The sequence below is a fragment of the Mustelus asterias genome, chromosome 12 (assembly GCF_964213995.1).
Source record: "Mustelus asterias chromosome 12, sMusAst1.hap1.1, whole genome shotgun sequence".
NCBI classification, from domain to species: Eukaryota; Metazoa; Chordata; class Chondrichthyes; order Carcharhiniformes; family Triakidae; genus Mustelus; species Mustelus asterias.
This window is the reverse complement of record NC_135812.1, coordinates 58,317,031-58,330,061: the sequence shown is the minus strand read 5'-3', so window position 1 is coordinate 58,330,061 and position 13,031 is coordinate 58,317,031. Positions and strand designations below refer to the sequence as shown.

At 47.1% G+C, this 13,031-nt stretch overlaps 1 pseudogene; it reads left to right on the top strand.

The window, feature by feature from the left end:
- Positions 1–10,535: 10,535 nt before the first annotated feature.
- On the top strand, positions 10,536–10,738 carry LOC144502074 (U2 spliceosomal RNA; annotated as a pseudogene).
- The last annotated feature ends 2,293 nt before the right edge of the window (positions 10,739–13,031 follow it).

Sequence of the window (13,031 nt, the reverse complement as noted above, 5' to 3'; positions counted from 1 at the left end):
CCAACAGAATGCCTGGGTAGCTATCAGCTGCTTGAATTATTGCTGCATTTTGGGATGCTGGCTTCCTTTTGGGTTGGTCATGCCTCCTGCAGGTTCACGTACTGTTGTTGCCATTCTCTCCTCCCTCTCACCTCGCTGGTTTCCATCCCCTGTTGACCCAGCTCCGAGTGCAGCAAAGGCAGGAGCACAGCGTCAAGGCATAGATCAGCCCTGAGCAGACTGAGTGACAGAGGAGGTCCAGGAAGCTGCTTGCCCCCCTCCTGTTCCTGTGTAACTGGCCCGAGGGGCTGAATGGCCTCCTGTTCCTGTGTAACTGGCCCAAGGGGCTGAATGGCCTCCTGTTCCTATGTAAAGTAAAATTTATTAGTCACAAGGAAGGCTTACATTAACACTGCAATGAAGTCACTGTGAAATTCCCCTAGTCACCACACTACAGTGCCTGTTCGGGTTGATGCACCTAACCAGCACGTCTTTCAGACTGTGGGAGGAAGCCAGAGCACCCGGAAGAAACCCATGCAGACTCGGGGAGAACGTGCAGACATAGGGAGAATGTGCAAACTCCGCACAGATAGTGACACAAGCCAGGAATCGGACCCGGGTCCCTTGCGCTGTGAGGCAGCAGTGCTAACCACTGTGCCACTGTGCCACCTGTGTAACTGGCCCAAGGGGCTGAATGGCCTCCTGTGAAACTGGCCCGAGGGGCTGAATGGCCTCCTGTGAAACTGGCCCGAGGGGCTGAATGACTTTCTGTGTAACAGACTTGAGAGGATAAATGGTCTTCTCCTGTTAATATGCATGGGTATTTTAATGGGGACTGTGACCAGTTCTAATGTTTCTCTCTTTTTCTGTCTTAAAAACTTGAATGAGTTTACATGAAGCTTTTCCATCTCAGATACTCATCAAACCTATTTAATGTACCCATTTTATTGATCTGATCCAGACTTTACTTGCTTACTAACTAAACACCTTATTACTCCCCCCTCCCCGTTGTTGGTAAACAGGGGATGTGCCAGATTAAACTGGCTTTCCTTCGGGTCCCTTACTCAGATAGCAAAAGGAAATTGAGTGGGCACTTGAGGGAAATAAGCTTGCACGGCCATAGGGATAGGCTGGAGATAAGACTGACTGGATTGCTCTACAGAGAACCTTCATGGATTTGATGGGCTGAATGGCCATTTTTTGTGCAGTAATAATTCTGACTCTATGCAAAGGCCATCCATCCCCCTTGCCCCTGGGAATCAGAGATTGAGAGGTGATCTGATTGTGGCCTTTAAAATGTGGAAAGAATTTGAATAGATAGATGGAGAGAAATGATTTCCCCTGGGATGGGGAGGGGTCCAGAACAAAGGAGCAGAATCTTAGAATTCGAGCCAGGCTAGTCTGGAGTAAATCAGGAAACACTTCTTCACACACACTGTGCTGGAAAAGGGGAAAACTCTCCCCACCTCCCCCGAAAGGCAGGAAAGGGTGGCACAGTGGTTAGCACTGCTTCCTCACAGCGGCAGGAACCCGGGTTCAATTCCAGCCTCAGGTGACTGTGTAGAGTTTGCACATTCTCTCCGTGTCTGCATGGGATTCCTCCGGGTGCTCCAGTTTCCTCCCACACTCCAAGGATGTATAGGTTAGGTGGATTATCCATGATAAATGTGTGGGGTTACATGGATAGGGCAGAGAGGTGGGCCTAGGTGGGATGTCCTTCGGAGAACTGGTGCAGACTCAATGGCCCAAATGGCCTCTTCGGCACTGTAGGGATTCAATGGAGAGTGGGGGAGGGGTGTCGCCACTTGGTACTTTCTAGACTGAGATAAATGGGATTTTTGATTCAAGAGTGAATTTAAGAATATGGAGCAAAGATGGGCAAATGGAATTGAGGTGTACAGATCAGTCATGAGCTGACTGGGCACTGGAGGGGCTGAATGATCATCTCCTGTTTCTAGTGTTCCTATACTTGTGACCTTGCCTGGTGCTGCTATTCCTAACTCTGTGTGTTTTCCTGCAGACCCATGCCCCAAGCCAGGGCTCACTTCCAGATTCCCACTGCCCTGTGTGTGAAGGAAATGCTTCTTTCAATTCACCCACTACTGCAGCGTTAATCCTTTCTTTAGTGTTGCTCAGTATCTCGTGGTGTGGATTTTCCCTCGCATGTTACTCTAGCATCATGGTAACATTATCACTTTATGGCATCGTTGCCTAGCAACCAACCTCCCTCAGCACTGCTTGTCATGGTCTTGAGACGTGCTCATCTTCTCCAACTGGCATTTATATAGCACCTTTAACACAGCAAAACATCCTAAGGCGTTTCATAAGAGCGATTTATCAAACAGATGTGACACTCGGCCATGTAAGGCTGGTGACCTGAAGCTTGGTCAAAGGAATAGGTTTTAAGGGCTGTCTTGAAGGAAAGAGAGGTTTCGGTGGTAATTCCACAGCTCACAGCCCAGGCAGCTGAAGGCAAAGACGCCAATGATGGAGTGATTAAAATCAGGGATGCTCAAGAGGCTGGAATAGGAGGAGCACTGATATTTCAGAAGGTGGTTGGGATGGAGGAGATTTCGGAGGTAGGGAGGAAGCAAGGCCACAGAGGGATTGAAAACAAGGATAATAATTTTAAACTCAAGGCATCTGGGGGCCAATGTAGGTTGGAAATTACAAGGGAGGATGATGGATGAGTTGATCGGAGTTAAGAAACCTGCTCCCACTAGAAGAATCATCAGTGCCAGTAGTGAAGAGAGGGAAAGCACCAGGGCTGCTGGAGAAATGGGATGCCTCGTGCAATAGATCTTTAAGGGAAGGGGAAAAAGAAAGTGTTTTACTCACAGACGTTGGACAGAGGAAGGTTTAGTGTGTGCGAAGCTAACTCTTTGTTCAGAGAGTGAGCAGAAGCTGCAGCAGCTTTACTGAGCGGTAATGAGCAGGTTAACAAGCTCATTGTCTGAATGCAGAAGTTGGGCAGTGTGAGAGTTCAGTGTCACCACTGGCACAAAGCCTGCTCTCACTTCAGGACCAGAAACCTCCTGGCCTTCCAGCTTTTCCCATTGACCAATAGCTCAACATGCCTGGAGGATTGACCAATAGGAAGGTCTGGTCTGCTAGCCCTATGCCAATAGCAACACTGAGCTGCCCCATTGCTCCTTCCCCTCTGAATAAACATCAGACTAAAACGTCCTCGTCTGTCCAACATCTGCAAGTAAAACACTTGTATTCCCCCGCCCCTTTTGATTTCTTTCCTAATTCTGGGCTCAGTGCGTTGACATGTAGGAACTAGAGGGAAAGGAAATGAATCCAGGGAAGCTGCAGACTCTGGAAATGTTGACTCACTTCTGTCAGGCCTCATAGGCAGAGAGTTCCAGCTCATGACAACGAGCTGCCTAAATGAAGCTGCTCTTCATCTTCCTGCTGTATCTCTAATCAAATAATAATGCTCTGAATATTGCACACATTTTTTCATAGAATTCCTACAGTACAGAAAGAGGCCATTCGGCCCATCGAGTCTGCACCAACCACAATCCCACCCAGGCCCTACCTCCATATCCCTACATATTTTACCCACTAATCCCTCTAACCTACGCATCTCAGGACACTAAGGGGCAATTTAGCATGGCCAATCAACCTAACCCGCACATCTTTGGACTGTGGGAGGAAACCGGAGCACCCGGAGGAAACCCACGCAGACACGAGGAGAATGGGCAAACTCCACACAGACAGTGACCCAAGCCGGGAATCGAACCCAGGTCCCTGGAGCTGTGAAGCAGCAGTGCTAACCACTGTGCTACCGTGCCGCCCTTGTAATTTCCAACCTACATTGGCCCCCAGATGAGTCCAGTAACATGTACATAATTAGGCCTCTATGACCCAGCAGAGAGCATGGATCTGTCAATCACCATGACTTGGATCTTCAGGAGAATTGTACATCAGTTACAACAGTTTGAGAATGGAGGGCGAGTGTGTGGAATGGAGAGTTGCAGCTTCAGGGGAACGAGAGAGGAAATATCTCAGAAGCAAGAATTGTCTGTTCTGAATTTTTGACTGACAGAGAATCTTTGGAAACCTCTTTAATATGCTATTAGAAAGGGAGGATTTACAGACAAACTTCAAACCAAATGTCACATCAAGATCTGATAGAGTCACTCAACTCGTCAGACTTTATTATTATTGGCCTTTGAATCCAGAAAGAGAAACGTTTATCTGTTTTCTCTGCTTAAAAGAATGTAAACATCATTGTGAGTGGAAATACATCAAGATACAGGCACCCAAGTGCGTGCATTGATTGGAAAGATATTTAACCACTTACACAGCTTGAAAGAAACTTCCCCATTCACAATGCAGAGAGACTATGCACGTGTTCTAACTGCAGATGAGGGTTCAACTGATCCTCACACTTGGAGAAAAACAAGGATGCCTGGACCATGGAGAAACTGACTATGTAGGGGAAGGGCTTCATCTAACCATCCCAGCTACAAATTCATGGACACAGTTACACTGCAGAGAAACCATGCATCTGCTCCACCTGTGGGGAGGAATTCACTTCATGCACACCGGCAATAATCAAACTCCAGACTGGTGAAGGAGGAGGAGAGGAGAAGCCAATATTTGCTCAGTTTTCTAACTATTGCCCCACCAGTGTCAATAGGTATCTTTTTTACACTTTTTGAGTAAACTAAAACCAAATTAACTCATTAACAACCTCTTAAAGGGGCAGTCACAAAAACAAAACATGAAAGGAAACTTACCTAAATTAAAATAATAGAATCCCAACAGTGCAGAAGGAGACCATTCGGCCCATCAAGTCTGCACCAACCACAATCCCCCACAGGTCCTATTCCCATAACCCCTCATATTTACCCTGCTAGTCCCCCTGATACTAGGGTCAATTTAGCATGGCCAATCCACCTAACCTGCACACCTTTGGAAGGAAACCAGACCCGAGAAAATCCACACAGACATGGGGAGAACATGCAAAAATCCACACAGACAGTCCAAGGCTGGAATTGAACTCGGGTCCCTGGCGCTGTGAGGCAGCAATGCTAACCACTGTGCTGCCCTGTGGGGAGAGATAATACATTCCATCCTCTGCAGTGCCCACTGATCATGAAAGGCCTCAAACATGCAAGTGGACAGCATGCTCTCTCTCTCCAGGGACACCTGGACATAACCATGAAAGAGCGGCAGATAGCCAGGATGACCCCTCAATGGTCTCCGATCTGGTTTTCCCTCCTTCTATGCCGGGTGCCAAAGATCAGGAGCGTTGTGCCTAAGTGCAACCAAACCTTGAGGAGCAGCCTTCAAATATCAAAAATCAGGCTGATACCTCACACAATCTATGTAAACGTGGAACACAGAACCCTCAAGGTACAGAAATTACACGCAACCTGAGAGCCTGTGAAATGACCTAACCTATGGTTGCATGGAACTCGGGGCAAAATCCCTGATGGAAGACTCCCACCCTGGGAGCTTCCCACCGGGGCCCTCCGCCTCCTCTGGAGAATAGGACAAAACAGCACAGCGTGTCTGGACAGTTAAGGTAGGTGAGTAAGTGGCAGATGTGCAGCAACAGCCTGTACTGCACCCTCTCCTCTATGAATGGTATGCTTTTTCTGCATAGCTCACAAGAAACAATATTTACCACTGTATCCCAATGCATGTGACAATGATAAATCAAATTTTAAAAATCAGACAAATCCCTCTGCGCGGAGTGGAGCGGCACCGAGGGAATTCCCTCACAACGGTACAAATTGGCCTGAGATTGTGAAAGAAGGTTTCGGGTCCCACAGTAAATAAGAAATTCCATCCAAACGGGTCTGTTCAAATGGGAATGCTCCACAAGTATCTCTTTATACTCTCTGAGTATTATTAAATAACCTAATTAAGCACTCCACAATCCCACCCAGCCCCTACCTCCATAGCCCCATGCATTTACCCTAGCTAGTGCCCCTGACACAAAGGGGCAATTTAGCATGGCCAATCCACCCATCCTGGGTGGATGTACTGCGGGCTTGCGGTGGACTGAAAAGATTGAGTATGTGGACTTTAACAAAGAGGTTGTGCTGGAATCTTTGAATGGCATCAAGATAGATAAGTTGCCGGGTCCGGATGGGATGTACCCCAGGTTACTGTGGGAGGCGAGGGAAGAGATTGCAGAATCTCTGGCGATGATCTTTGCGTCGTCGATGGAGACGGGAGAGGTGCCAGAGGATTGGAGGATTGCGGATGTGGTTCCTATTTTCAAGAAGGGGAATAGGGATAGCCCAGGAAATTACCGATCGGTGAGTCTAACCTCAGTGGTTGGTAAGCTGATGGAGAAGATCCTGAGGGACAAGATTTATGAGCATTTAGAGAGGTTTAGTATGCTCAAGAATACTCAGCATGGCTTTGTCAAAGGGAGATCGTGCCTTACGAGCCTGGTGGAGTTCTTCGAAAATGTGACTAAACACATTGAGGAAGGGAAAGCGGTAGATGTGGTTTATATGGATTTTAGCAAGGCGTTCGATAAGGTCTCCCATGCAAGGCTTCTAGAAAAAGTGAGAGGGCATGGGATCCAAAGGGCTGCTGCCCTGTGGATCCAAAACTGGCTTGCCCAAAGGAGGCAGAGAGTGGGGATAGATGGGCCTTTTTCTAAATGGAGGTCGGTCACCAGTGGTGTGCCCCAGGGATCTGTTCTGGGACCCTTGCTGTTTGTCATTTTCATAAATGACCTGGATGAGGAAGTGGAGGGATGGGTTGGTAAGTTTGCCGACGACACGAAGGTTGGTGGGGTTGTGGATAGTCTGGAGGGATGTCAGAAGTTACAGAGGGACATAGATAGGATGCAAGACTGGGCGGACAAGTGGCAGATGGACTTCAACCCAGATAAATGCGTCGTGGTCCATTTTGGCAGGTCAAATGGGATGAAGGAGTACATTCTCCTCGTGTCTGTGTGGGTTTCCTCCGGGTGCTCCGGTTTCCTCCCACAGTCCAAAGATGTGCGGGTTAGGTTGATTGGCCAGGTTAAAAATTGCCCCTTAGAATCCTAAAATGTGTAGGTTAGAGGGATTAGCGGGTAAATATGTGGAGGTAGGGCCTGGGTGGGATTGTTGTCGGTGCAGACTCGATGGGCCGAATGGCCTCCTTCTGCACTGTAGGGTTTCTATGATTCTATGATAATATAAAGGGAAAGACTCTTAGTACTGTAGAGGATCAGAAGGACCTTGGGGTCCGGGTCCATAGGACTCTAAAATCGGCCCCGCAGGTGGAGGAGGTGGTTAAGAAGGCGTATGTGCTGGCCTTTATCAATCGAGGGATTGAGTTTAGGAGTCCGGGGATAATGATGCAGCTATATAAGACCCTCGTCAGACACCACTTGGAGTACTGTGCTCAGTTCTGGTCACCTCATTACAGGAAGGATGTGGAAAAGATTGAAAGAGTGCAGAGGAGATTTACAAGGATGTTGCCTGGATTGAATGGCATGCCTTATGAGGATAGGCTGAGGGAGCTTGGTCTTTTCTCCTTGGAGAGACGTAGGATGAGAGGAGACCTAATAGAGGTATATAAGATGTTAAGAGGCATAGATCGGGTGGACTCTCAGAGGCTTTTTCCCAGGGTGGAAATGGCTGTTACGAGAGGACACAGGTTTAAGGTGCTGGGGTGTAGGTAGAGGGGAAATGTTAGGGGGAAGTTTTTCACACAGAGGGTGGTGGGCGAGTGGAATCGGCTGCCGTCAGTGATGGTGGAGGCAAACTCAATAGGGTCTTTTAAGAGACTCCTGGATGAGTACATGGGAATTAATAGGATGGAGGGTTATAGGTAGGCCTAGAAGGTAGGGATATGTTCGGTACAACTTGTGGGGCCGAAGGGCCTGTTTTGTGCTGTAGTTTTTCTATGTTTCTATGTTTCTAATCCACTTAACCCGCACATCTTTGGACTGTGGGAGGAAACCGGAGCACCTGGAGGAAACCCATGCAGACACAGGGAGAACATGCAAACTCCACATAGACAGTGACCCAAGCCAGGAATCGAACCCGAGTTCCTGGCGCTGTGAGGCAGCAGTGCTAACCACTGTGCCACCCAATCCTATCTGAATCTGAATGCAACGTCTAAATTTTTTCAGGCCCGCTTCATCATAAAATTGAATTTGAGCTCAGAAGACTGGAAGATTTGGGTATTATAAAACCCTTACAATTCTCCGAATGGGCAGCACCCATAGTCCCTATCATAAAACTGGATCGTATTGTAAGAATTTGTAAAGGTTATAAATTAACCATCAATAGAGAAGCTCAGATGGACAAATACCCCATTCCTAGAATTGAAGATCTCTATGCCAAACTAACCGGGGGGTTTAAAATACACCAAATTAGACCTCATTCACGCCTACCAGCAGCTGGAGTTGCAAAACATGGTGACAATCAACACACAAGGGTTTGTATACAAACCCTTTTGGAGTCTCATCAGCCTGTGCCATTTCCAGTGTATGATGGAGAACCCAATGTAGTGGTTTATCTGGATGACGTACTAATTTCCGGAACCTCACCTGAAGGACACAGGTCAAATTTGGAAGAACTATTGTGACGGTTTAAGGAAGCAGATGTTACATTGGGAACGAGGGATCTGAGCAACTGGTGGTTACAGTAGTTGAGGAATCAGCAGCTGCTAAAGGAGGATCCAGACGCTGGATTGATGAATTGTTTTTTCCATCCGTTCAGCCTGATTCTTCAAATTTTGAAAAGCCTGCCACAGAATGGAGGTATTCTGCCAGAATCCGGGAGTTCCCGGACCAGCTAAACTTAATGGTTTTTCAATGGGGTATTCCTGTTACCCTTTAATAAAAAACATGTTTGCGTTTCTAATCCTGTTCTTTGTTCCTCCATAGGTGAACTCTGGAGTTAGGGGGGAAGGAGGATGGTAGCGTGGCCCTTTAAGGGGGCGATACCTGAGGGCCATGTTATCGGGCCAGACCCGATAGATTGTTGAGGTGGGAAGCAGACCCAATCGTGAGTAAAGGCATGTATCCCGGGTCAAGAAGATCACTGCAAGGGTTATGGATAGAGAACTCAGCAGTTTGAATAACTCATGCCCCATCATAGTCAGATACCTTCAAAACAGAGTCTAAATTGTACAAGTTCTCATTTATTCACAGAGCCATTTCCCACTCACTGGAAAACGTGTGACTCATGCTTAAAGTGGAATCCTTTTGTAAAGATGTGCCGGTCGAAGAAGACTTCATTGGTTTGACACATGGAGGAGTCTGTTCTTAAGGGTGAGGTATAGCATGTGTATACCATCACCAACTGTAAAGCACTGGGCCATTTTTCAGGAATGCTCAGTTGATATCACAGGCATTTCAGTGTCGCTTCTCATCGATATTGGTGCAAAATAACTATACTGCATGACACTCTGCCATCAGTATTTTATATAACTTTCTCTCATTCCTGGGACAGACATTCTTCAAACGTATGATGACTCCATTGTTCTGTCCTGGGAATAATCACAGTTCCAGAATGCCACAAAAATGTCATCCTAGACAGGTTCATGTTCCATGGAGCTAAAGGCAGAAGCTTTATGGGGGTAAAACTTTTTAATCAGCTAGGATTCAAATCTGGAAACCTCAAAGGGCACACATTTTTAAAAATACTTTTCCAATTCAATCAAATCAAGTCCAATTCAGAGTCTCAACAAGTTGAGACATTTCCAATCCAAGCTGACAAGGCAGGGTATGCAATCCTCTACCCTGTCTTGGGCCTGATCTACATGAGCCAAGCTGATTGGAGTAGGCAGACGTCTCCGCCTCCAAGGCTTGATCTCATTTGCATCTTAGCCAAAAGGCCAAGATGCCACTTTTAAAAATTGCTTCATATGAAAATGAAGCTTAACAGGGCACACATTAATATGATTGATGGCGCATACTGTGTACAACAGCATCCTTCATTACTGATCAGGTTTGAGGAGATGAAGGGGTTCTGTCATGCTTCACGCAGTGACTTGTCAATGCCACAGTTTTGCAAAGTTGAGATGGTTGCCATTTGCAATCTACATGGATGTGTCATACAGGGCGGCACGGTAGCACAGTGGTTAGCACTGCTGCTTCACAGCTCCAGGGTCCCGGGTTCGATTCCCGGCTCGGGTCACTGTCTGTGTGGAGTTTGCACATTCTCCTCGTGTCTGCGTGGGTTTCCTCCGGGTGCTCCGGTTTCCTCCCACAGTCCAAAGATGTGCGGGTTAGGTTGATTGGCCAGGTTAAAAATTGTCCCTGAGATGTGTAGTTAGAGGGATTAGCGGGTAAAATATGTGGGGGTAGGGCCTGGGTGGGATTGTGGTCGGTGCAGACTCGATGGGCCGAATGGCCTCCTTCTGCACTGTAGGGTTTCTATGATAGGAGCTGAAGTGCTTTTTCAACTCCCCAGAACTTCCCCTGAGCCCTCACTACCTAGAGCCTGCCAAACCAGCTCAGAGCTAACAGCTGCACCTTAGCCTGCATGGGGGGTCTTCTCTTCTTCCTGACTCTTGAACTAACAAAAACTTGAACTGCCCTTCACTGGCCCTTTAACCGAACTAGATGAACTATCATCGCTTCTCGGCCTTTTGGCTAAGATCAAGTGTAGTATGGATTGGATGCTGCACTTGGTTGAGGTTATTGGGTTACACTGAAGCTTCATATGTTTCATATGAAGCAATTTTTAAAAGCGGCATCTCGGCCTTTTGGCTAAGATGCAAATGAGCTCAAGTCTTGGAGGAGGTGTTGCTTTGCTCCTCCAATCAACTTGGCTCATGTAGATCAGGCCCAGGACAGGGTGATTTGGTCGCTCGCCCTGTCTTGTCAGCCTGGATCTGAAATGTCTCAACTTGTTGAGACTCTGAATTGGATTTGATTTGATTGAATTGGAAAAGTATTTAAAAAAAGATGACCTATCAAAACACTCCAAGAGGGTCCCACCCTTATTACTAGGCAGGATTAAAGGTAACAGGTACTGCAACATCCTGTTCGCTGGATGGTACAATCCCCACAGGTGCTAGATTACAAAGCACACAGTGTCAAAAAATAAAACTGATTTTGTGACAGTAGGTAGCTTAATGATTTCCATTGATCTCATGACAGTATCATCTTCCTGAGATCTAGACTCATCACATTGGTGTTATTGACGTGTAGACGCAATGGTATCCTGTATTTTATCAGAGTGCTGATTGAAACTGCGGAAGACCAGCCTGAAAACAATGTCCGAATTCATCTCAGCGTGTGTTTTAGATGCAGCTGGAGTGCTGGGTGTTCGATAGCTGGACAATTCCCTTCTGGTTCTCCTTAATATCACCACAATTGTTATTGCAACCTCATAGGATCTAGCCTCACAGAACACTTTAGATATTTCTGTGGGAAAGCAGGTTCCCTCAGTAGGATATATGACACAAACGAGGCAGTTCCACAGCTGCAGGCCGATTGTGTGCTGTCTTCATTCTCTCTTGTGATTTTTTAAGAAACGTCTCCTACGTGCCTGAGAATTTGGAAGTACATTTGAAATAGAATCGCCATCGTTATGTAGGAAAGGCAGCGACCACTTTATGCACAGCAAGATCCCACAGACAACACTATAATAATGACTTGACAGTCTGTTATAGTGGTACCAGGACACCAGGGAGAATTTCTCTGCTGTTCCTTCAATGGAGTTATGGGACGGTTTATATCCAGCTGAGATGACAGACGAGACCTTATTTTAATGTCTCATTCTAGAGACAATATCTCAAATGGTGCAGCACCCCCTCAGTATTATGCTTGAGTGTCAACCCAGATTTCTGGAGGGGGAGTCTTGAACCTACAACCTTCTGACTCAGAAGCAAGGGTATAAGCCACTAGCCACAGCAAATAGTAAGGGAACACTCTCTCTGCTAGTGTCTTGGGGCGGCATGGTAGCACAGTGGACCTGGGTTCGATTTCCGGCTTGGGTCACTGTCTGTGTGGAGTTTGCACATTCTCCTCGTGTCTGCGTGGGTTTCCTCCGGGTGCTCCGGTTTCCTCCCACAGTCCAAAGATGTGCGGGTTAGGTTGATTGGCCATGCTCAAAATTGCCGTTAGTGTCCTGAGATGCGTAGGTTGGAGGGATTAGTGGGTAAATATGTAGGGATATGGGGGTAGGGCCTGGGTGGGATTGTGGTCGGTGCAGGCTCGATGGGCCGAATGGCCTCTTTCTGTACTGTAGGGTTTCTATGATTTCTTAGAGTAACCAAACTCATGGGTGAAATCATGAAGACTTTTGAAAGTGATATTTGGGTCTAACTATCCGTATGAAAGTTAGTTTGTGTTTGAAAGGTGATGTGGCATGGTTACTAAAGGCGTGACAAAGGGCAGAGGCTGTGATTGTGCGAGTTGGGACCAGCTCAGCAAAATGTGGCTCTGGCTCTTTCCAGCCCAGACTGAGTGTGATCACATGGAATCAATCAGAGCTTGACACTGTCTGCACTGGCACAACAAGCAAATGTCACCCAGGGAACTGTCCAGTAACCTGCTCTAATACACAGTTATCCTGCGAATATTTACAGCAGTGTTGGAGGAATAGGATTCTCAGGGCTGACTCTGAGCTGAAAGCAGTCTGACCGCTGATACGTGCATTATTTAGCTTTAAGTAATGTCTTTGGTTGACGGATTTCTGTAAGTTTGTCTTACGTTTGTCCTGAGTGATGTCAGTAAAAGGAGGTTCCAAGTGATTCTGGCGGAAACAAGTGCAGTCGTTAGAGAGGTTATTGGAGGTTGTCTGCTGTCATCAATACTTCCCAATGCTTTGAGGCTGGACTTGCTTCCTCCAGTCAGTCGTTCTGATACCGTTATTGCAAAGATGTTGTTTTAATGCTGGAATTAGAAACTAGCACCAAGTACTCGGAACAGGATGGAGAATGAGGAGTGGGTGAGTGTGTGGGGGAGGAATATGGACAAGGGGACAGTGGGGAGGGAGGCAGTGGAGAGGGGGATTGAGGAAAAGAAGAATGAGGAGAGGGAGAATGAGGAGAGGCGGAGTTTCGAGTTGGGGAGTAGAGAGAGAGAGAGTGGAGAAAGGGGGAGTGTGGTGAGGGGGAGG